General features: G+C 37.9%; 1 pseudogene; it reads left to right on the top strand.

Moving 5' to 3' along the window:
• The first annotated feature begins 6,481 nt into the window (after nt 1-6,481).
• LOC116858204 lies at nt 6,482-7,106 on the top strand (annotated as a pseudogene).
• Nucleotides 7,107-7,322: the final 216 nt, after the last annotated feature.

Genomic DNA, 7,322 nt, shown 5'->3' with positions numbered 1-7,322 from the left:
GAAAGAGGAAAAAAAAAAAAGAATAAAAAATGAAATTAGGCTTAGGGAACTCAGCAATACTGTCAAGTATAGTAGCATCACATTATAGGATTCCAGAAAGAAAAGAGAGAGAAAAGCAGGCAGAAATTTTATTTGAAGAAATAGTAACTTAAAACTTGGCAAATCTGGGGAAGGAAACAGATATCCAGATCCAGGAGACGCAGTTCCCAGCAACAATAAACCCAAGGAGGTCTACAACAAGACAAGTAGTAACTACAAGACCAAAAAGTAGTGATAACAGGATAATTTTAAAAAACAGCAAGGGAAAAGAGAACAGTTAGATACAAGGGAAACCATTAAGGCTATAGCTGATTTTTTGGAAGAAATTTTGCAGGCCAGAAGTAGTGAAATGATATATTCTGTAAAAAGAAAACCTGCAGCCAAGAATACTCTAACCATGAAGGCTATCATTCATAATACAAGGAGATGTAAAGAATTTCCCAGATAAACGAAAGTTAAAGGAATTCATGACTACTAAACCAGCTCTACAAGAAATGTTAAACGGGACTCTTTGAGTGGAAAGGAAAAACCCTAAGGAGCATTAAGAAAAGTAGGAAGCATAAAAGAGGTAAGATTAGGTAGATCTATAAACATCAGTCAAAAGGTTCACAAAATAAAAGGATATAAAGTATGACACCATATATCTAAAATGTAGGGGGAGAGGAGTAAAGATGGTGTTTAAACTTAAGCAATCAATAGCTTAACACAGACAACTATATGCGTAAGACATTATATACAAATCTAATGATAACCACCAACCAAAAACTGGTAATAGAACGCAAAAAATAAACAGAAAAGAACCCAAGTATATCACTGAAGAAAGCCAGCAAACCATGAGAGAAGAGAGCAAGAGAAGAAAATGTGCTACAAAACAACCATAAACAAGCAACAAGATGGTAGTAAATGCATACCTATCAGTAATTACTTTGAATGTAAATGGCCTAACACTCCAACCAAAAGACATAGGGTGACAGAAAAGATTAAGAAAAAAAGCAAGACCCAAATCCTGAAGAAGATGGTGTTGGAGTAGGAGGACCCTAGGCTTGCCTTATCCCACAAATACAATTAGATACTATCAAAACATCTTAAATACCCCAGAAATAGACCTAAAGAATGAAGAACAAACTCCAAAACTTAAAGTATAGATGAGGACACACCAAAGAAGGTATTAAGTATAGAGACATGGTTTAAGGGAGAAACAGATCATGGCTGCTGCAGAGGGGAGGGAGCCATGGTGGCAGAGAAGGGTGAGAGAGAGGAACTTGGGAAAGCACAAGGAGAATGTTTTCCCATTACTATTTGCTTAGAAAATGAGAGGGGCTGAATTCCATGGGTTCTTGCCACCAGCAGGGTGTAAAGCCTAGAGTTTTAAAACTCAGCAGGCTTGGCTATGCTAGAGCCCAGAGAGTACTGTGCTGCCCTTGGAGAGAAGGCAATCAAACAACCTGGGATATAGAGCATGGAAACAGAGATCTGAAGAGCACCTGGGGCACACAGTGAGATTATTTGCTCTTCTCAGAATGCTTCTCTAAGAGGAAACATTCATGGACACAACTTTCTGGGGCCAAAGGAGCTGGCTGGTGCTATTTCCCTCCCCTACCCTCAGCACAAACACAGAACCACTGACAGAAGGCAGCATAGTGCCAACACTGGCTGACCAACTCACTTACACTAAGCTCCACCCCTCTGTGCTCTAGTGAACTGCCCTTCTCCGTCACATTTACTTCAGTCCCTGTGCAACAGGCCCCAAAAGACCAGCACAAACATGTACCCACACCATGTGACCAACCAGAGAGTTTCGCATGGCTTCAGTTCCAGTGGGAGTGGTGACGGGTCTCATTTCACAAGCGGACCAGAGCACACCTAGTTAAAAGTCTCCACATTCAGGCCAGGGACCAAACACTGCCCATAACAGGTAAGGAGAAACACTGTAGATGACTGGCCTGGACGATAGAGCCCCCAGAACGCAATAGCAGAGTGCATGGCACACACACTGGAGATACTTCCTGAAATATCAGGTACTGGTAGGCACTATATGACTTCTTTCAGGAACAGGAGACTTAACTGGCTTTTCTAACACAGAGAAGCAGACAGAAATGTAGACAAAGTAAGGCAGAGGAATTTATCCCAAATGAAAGAACAAGGTAAGGTCACAGAGATATAAGCTAAACAGATATAAGTAACATCCCTGATGAAGAATTAAAACAACAATCATAAGGATATTCACTGGATTTGAGAAAAGAATGGAAGACTTCAGGAAAACCCTCACCCCAGAGGTGAAAGAGTTAATAAAGAATCAGAGATGAAGAGTACAATAAACAAGATGAGAAACATGCTTGATGCAATGAACAGCAGACTGGAAGAAGCAGAGGAATGAATAACTTAGAAAACAAAGTGGTGGAAAACAATAGAACAGAAGAGAGAAAGAGGAATTATGTAAAACAAGACTAGACCAGGAACTCAGTGACTCCAAATGTAGTAACATTTGCATTATAGGAGTACCAGAAGAAGAGATAATAGAGGGCAGAACATTTATTTAAAGAAATATGAGCTGAAAATGTCCCTAATCTGGGGAAACAGGCATCTAGATCAAGGAAGCACAGAGAATTCCCGTCCAAATAAAAAAACACAAGCCATTGCCAAAACATAATGTAATTAAATTTGCAAAATTTAGTGATAAAGAAAAAGTCTTTGAAGCAGTAAGATAAAAGAAGTCACTAATTTACAAGGGAAAACCCATAAGGCTAGCTGATTTTTCAACAGAAACTTGGCAGGCCAGAAGAGGGTAGTATGATATATTCGAAAGTGATAAATGGGAAAAGTAAGCAGCCTAGAATGTTCTACCCAGCAAAGCTATCATTCAGAACAGGAGGAGAGACAAAGAGTTTCCAAAATGAACACAGATTAAAGAAATTCCTGTTAACTAAACCAGTCCTGCATGAAATATTAAAGGGGACTCCTTGAGTGGAAAGGAGAGACCAAAAGTGATAGTATAAAGACAGGATACACCAAAGCAGTAAAAACGAACATTTCTATAAAAGAAATCAATCACAGAACTCACAAAAAAAAGGATATAAAATATAATAACAAATACCTAAAACGTGAGGAGGAGAGAAGAATGGGTTCAAACTTAAATGACCACCAACTTAATATGGACTGCTATCTGCATGAGATTAAATACAAACCTAAGAGTAAACATATACCAAAAACTAATAAATATGCAAAAAATAAAGAGAAAAAAATCCCAAATATATCACTAAAGAAAATCAGAAAAACATGAGCAGGAAGACAAGAAAGGATCAGAGAAAATCTCCAGAAACAACCACAAAATAAGTAGTAAAATGGCCTTAAATATGTATCTATTAATAATTACTTTGAATGTGAATGGACTGAAAGCTCCGATCAAAAAAGATGGGGGCCAGAACGGGTAAAACAAACAAGATAAAGATGTGTGCTCCCTACAAGAGACTCATTTTACACCTAGTTGGAAAGTGAGGGGATAGAGAAATATTTATCATGTAAATGGATGTCAAAAGAAAGCCAGACTAACAATATTTATATTGGATGAAGTAGACTTTAAAACAGACTGTAACAAGAGACTAAGAAGTAGACCAAATAATAATAAAGGGGACAATCTAACAAGAAGATATAACAATTGTAAATATTTATGCAACCAACTTGGAGCACTGAAATATATAAAACAATAACAAACATAAAGGAGCTAATTGATGACAGTACAATAATAGTTGTGTACTTTAATACCCCACTTACTCAATGGACAGATCATCTAGACAGAAAATCCCCAAGGAAACAATGGTCTAGGAAACTAGACCAGATGGACTAAACAAAAATATTCAGAACACTCCATCCTAGAATAAGAGAATGGACAGTTTTTTCAAGGGCACTTGGAACATTCTCCAGAATACATCACATATTTGGCCACAAAACTTACCTCAACAAATATAAGAGGATTGGAAGTCACACCATGACCTTTTCCTGACTACAATGCTACAAAACTAGATGTCAAAAATAAGAAAAATCTGAAAATATCACAAATACAAGGAGGTCAAACAGCATCCTAATAAACAATCAATGAGTCAACCATAAATCAAAGAAGACATTTTAAAAACACATGTAAACAAATAAAAATGAAAACATAATAGTCCAAAACCTTTGGGATGCAGCAAAAGCTAAGAGGGAAGAATATAGCAATCCGGGCCTAACTCAAGAAGAAAAATCTCAAACAACCAAACCTTACACCAAAAGGGGCTAGAAAAGGAACAAATAAAGACTAAAATCAGCAAAAGGACATAATAAAGATTAGAGCCGAAATAAATGATATAAAACTAAAAAACAAACCAATCAATGAAACAAGGAGCAGGTTTTTTTAAAAAATTAATAAAATTTATAAACCTCTAGCCAGGCTTACCAAAAAGAGAAAAGACCCAAATAAATAATATCACAAATGAGGAGAAATCACCACCTCTACCACCACCAAAGAAATACAAACCACTATAAGAGAATATTATGAAAAACTATATGTCAACAAATTGAACGACCTAGAACAAATGAATAAATTCCTAGAAATAAAACTACCAAAACTGAAACAGGAAGAAATAAACTCAAACAGACTGATAACCAGCAAAGAAACTGAATCAGTAATCAAATATATCCCAACAAACAGAAGGCCTGGACCAGATGGAAGGAAAACTTCAAAATTCATTCAGTGAGGTCCGTATTCCCAAGATAACAAAACCAGATAAAAACAACAACAAAGGTAACTACAGACCACTATCTCTGATGAACATAAATGCAAAAATCCCTGACAAAATAGTAACAAATCAAATCCAACAATACCTTTAAAAAGTCATTTACCACAACCAAGTGGGACTTATTCCTGGGTTGCAAGGGTAATTCAATATTAACAAATCAATCAACATGATACATCACATTAATAAAAGAAAGGATAAGAACCATATGATCCTTTCAATAGATTCAGAAAAGGCATTTGACAAAGTACAACATCCATATGTAATTTTTAAAAAGAACCAGTAAAGTAGCTATAGAGGGAACATATGTGAATATAATAAATGCCATATATGAAAAATACACAGCTAAAGTCCTCAATGGGAAAAAAACTGAGAGCTTCTCCCCTACGATCAGGAACAAGACAGTGATGACCACTCACCACTTTTATTCAGCATAGTACTGGAAGTCCTAGCCATAGCAAACAGACAACAAAACAAAAGAAGAGGCGTCCAAATCAGCAGTAAATAAAAAACTTTTCACTATTTGCAGGTGACATATTATACATAGAAAACCCTAAGAACTCCACCAATAAATGGCTAGAATTGATAAATGAATTCAGGAAAGTCATAGGATTCAAATATCAATGTACAGAAATATGTTGCATTTCCATACACCAATAATAAAGAAGTGGAAGTGGAAATTAAGGAATCAATCCCATTTACAATTGCACCAAAAATAAGAAAGGTAGGAATAAACCCAAGACAAAAGACCTGCACTCTGAAAACTTAAAAATGCTGATAAAAAGAAATTGAAGATGACACAAAGAAATGGAAAGATATTCCACGTTCATGGAGTAGAAGAACAAATATTGTTAAAACATCTATTCTACCCAAAGCAATCTACAGATTTAATCCAATCCCTATCAAAATACCACCAGCTTTTTTTTTTCAAAGAGTTAGAACAATTCTAAAATTTGTATGAAACTACAAAAGACCTTGCATAGCCAAAACAATTTGAAAAAGAGCAACAAAATTGAAAGTCTCACCATCCCAGATTTCAAGATACACTACAAAGGTGTAGCAATCAAAACACAAAAGTACTGGCCTAAAAATAGAAACATAGATCAATGGAAAAGAATAAAGAGTCTAGAAAAAAAAGAAAAAAAAACAATGGTTATATCATCAATTAATCTTTGACAAGAGGCAAGAATGTGCAATGGGAAGAAGTCTCTTCAATAAATGGTGGGCAAACTGGACAACAATATACAGAAGAATGAAACTATACTCCTTCCTCTCACCATACACAAAAATAAACTCAAAATGGAACTAAAACTCAAAAAGGAACTAAATGTGAGACCTGGAGCCATAGAAATCCTCGAAAAGAGCATAGGCAGTGATTTCTCAGACATTGGCTATAGCAACACTTTTCTAGATAGGTCTCCTCAGGCAAGGGAAACAAAAGCAAAAATAAACTATCAGGACTACAACAAAACAAAAAGTTTCTGGACAGGAAACAATCAATAAAACTACATGATACCCTATGGAATGGAAGAAGATATTTGCAAATGACATATGCAATAAAGGGTTAGTATCCAAGATACATAAAGAATTTAAACTCAACTAACAAAAAACAAATAATCCAATTTAAAAATTGGTAGAAGAGGGACAGGCCACTGGGCATGGGAAGGAGCAAGATGGGCTGCCTCACTCCATCTAGGCTGCTTCTGTGCTGGCCCAGGCTGCCCTCACAGGGTATTCTAGTGGCCAGACCCTTGTGGGTATGACCTACAAGCTCTTGAACATGCAGAAGCCATCATGAACACGAAGTCAGTGACTGGTAGGGCACTCAGAACCTGCTGTGGTCTGAGTTCTTCCGAGGCCTGGGCATGACCCCAAACTACATGTTCTAGGAGCCTGCCATCATCAACTACCCACTCAAGAAGGGCCAGCTGAGCCCACGCTTACAGGGGGGCAGTCTGCATGCACTGTGCCACTATCAATCTGGAGAGGAGCACTGCCTGCCTTGCCTATAAGCTTTGTGCAGCTGTTTGCCCTGTCCAGGCCATCACCACCAAGGTTGAGCCCACCGCCAGTGGCAGCTTCCAGGCCACCCTAGGACATCGATATGTCCAAGTGCATCTACTGTGGCTTCTGCCAGGTGGCGTGCTTCATGGACGCCAACACCAAGGGTCCCAACTTTGAGTTCCCCATGGAGACACACAGGAGCTGCTGTACAACAGGAGAAACTGCTCGGCAATGGGGTCAGGTGGGAAGATGAGATGTCCCTCCAACATCCAGGCTGACGACCTTTATTGCTGATGCCCCCGTCCTGTTGGCCCGCAGCCCCTGAGGCCTGATAAAAAAGTTCTGCCCTCCAAAAAATGGGCAGAAAACATGAACAGACCTCTCTCCTATATCCAGATGGCCAAGAAACATACAAAAAGATGCTCAGCGTCACTCATCAGAAAGGAAATGCAAATAAAACCACAATGAGGTATTAACCTCACACCTGTGAGAATGGCTAAAATCATAAAC

Source organism: Lontra canadensis, unplaced genomic scaffold, assembly GCF_010015895.1.
Source record: "Lontra canadensis isolate GAN:19392208 unplaced genomic scaffold, GSC_riverotter_1.0 scaffold3, whole genome shotgun sequence".
In the NCBI taxonomy this organism is placed as follows: domain Eukaryota; kingdom Metazoa; phylum Chordata; class Mammalia; order Carnivora; family Mustelidae; genus Lontra; species Lontra canadensis.
The sequence above is the reverse complement of the archived record's forward strand: the minus strand, read 5'-3'. Positions and strand labels throughout refer to the sequence as shown.